The 1575-nt window shown below is 35.9% G+C and overlaps 1 protein-coding gene across 1 annotated transcript in view; it reads left to right on the forward strand.

The window, feature by feature from the left end:
* Positions 1-1575, forward strand: part of LOC106519732 (SH3 domain-containing RING finger protein 3) — a 115534-nt gene that overhangs the window by 78150 nt on the left and 35809 nt on the right. The window lies entirely within an intron of this gene.

The following is a 1575-nucleotide window of genomic DNA, read 5'->3' on the forward strand; positions in this document are numbered from 1 at the left end:
TATTGGAACTAAGCTGGAAAAATAAATATGAAGGTCAATTAAATTATAGGTAAAGTTATCCTTTTTAATTTATTTGGTGCATTTTAAATGTATTTATTTATTTAAAGGTTCATGCTTTTATTTCTAATTATGTCAGTGTCGGTCCTCCATACTGCAGAACTTGGAAGAGGTAGTTCAGTGACTCAATCAGGTGTGTTGGAGCAGAGAAAAATGTAAAACATGTAGGGCTGCGGCCCACGAGGACCATGATTGCCCACCCCTGCCCTAAAGACAGTGTCATTAAATAAAATGCAGTGAAAATCCAAACAAGCTGCAGTGGTGAATCAAGTGGTCCAATAATATAAATAATTTAGTAAAATAAACACACCTACCTGTCATGACAAGGCTAATGGCTTGCTTGTTTTACTAATATTTTATCACATCTGACTATATGCTGAAAGATGCATTTTGAATCTGAATGCTATATCTTGTTGCTTCTAAAGGAAAAATGATTTTTTTTCATTTTCTTTTTTTATTTTTTGTTTGTCAGGCAGAAAAGTGATGAGTTGTGTATGTAAACATTTTGACAACTGCCTGGTTTTATCRTGTTATATTCTTTTTAAACTAGTGTGACAGCTTAAATGAATTTTTCAGCAGTGTATGTGTTTGATGTGATGTATTCCAAGTGTGGAGATAAAATCGCTCAGCAGCCAGCTGCTCATTACCGCTCTCCATGAGGATTCAGCTCAAGATGATTTTAGGACAAATGCAGATTTTTTTTTCTTTTTTACTTAGTGGGGTAAGGGTTGCGGATGGTTGACAGGCAGCTGATTCATCTTTGTGCTCACACTTACTTCCTTTATTATTATTTTTTATTATTATTTTATTTTTTATGTCAGAGTAGTATTTATGTCTTGAGTCTGGAAAAAAAAAAAGAGAAATCTCTAGGCTGATGTATTCCTTTCATTTGCATCTGCATGACTTTAAAGTAAGATGAAAACTGCTCCAGAACAGAAGAGAGAAACCATTCCACAGCAGAGTTTCCCTGGTWGAATGTGAAAGTGGAATGTATTTTTTTTAAAACAAAGGTCAAAGACAGACCACTACTTTCTGTTAATGAGAACTCAAACAAGAAACCGAAGTGTTTTATGACTGTTTGTCAAATGCCAGAAGAAGAGAGGCTGTGTAAAGTCCAAGGAAAAGTTAGAATATGTCGGCTTCTTGACCACAGCTGCTTTAATTGGTGGARCGTCAACCTGTTGCTGGTAATCGTGTCTCACTCTGGTAAAGGTTAAAGCGGGGGTCTGCAACCTTTACGATCAAAAGACCCATTTCTGCTACTCGGCTCACTGATAAAAGGTGTTCAGAGCTGCAAAACAAGCTACAACTGTGATTATCAACTGGTGGTTTGTGGGCCTTTTTGAGGCCTTTTCAGGAACCTTTATGGCCAGTGACATTATAAAAATAAAAAATATATTGTGAATTTTATTATTTATTATTTTTGCACATCATGACAAATGAAAAGATCAGGGGTCGGATTCATAAAACTGGCGTACGCACAATTTGAGCCCAGAAACTTGTGTACGCCACTTTTTA

This window comes from Austrofundulus limnaeus, unplaced genomic scaffold, assembly GCF_001266775.1.
Source record: "Austrofundulus limnaeus strain Quisiro unplaced genomic scaffold, Austrofundulus_limnaeus-1.0 Scaffold81, whole genome shotgun sequence".
NCBI classification, from domain to species: domain Eukaryota; kingdom Metazoa; phylum Chordata; class Actinopteri; order Cyprinodontiformes; family Rivulidae; genus Austrofundulus; species Austrofundulus limnaeus.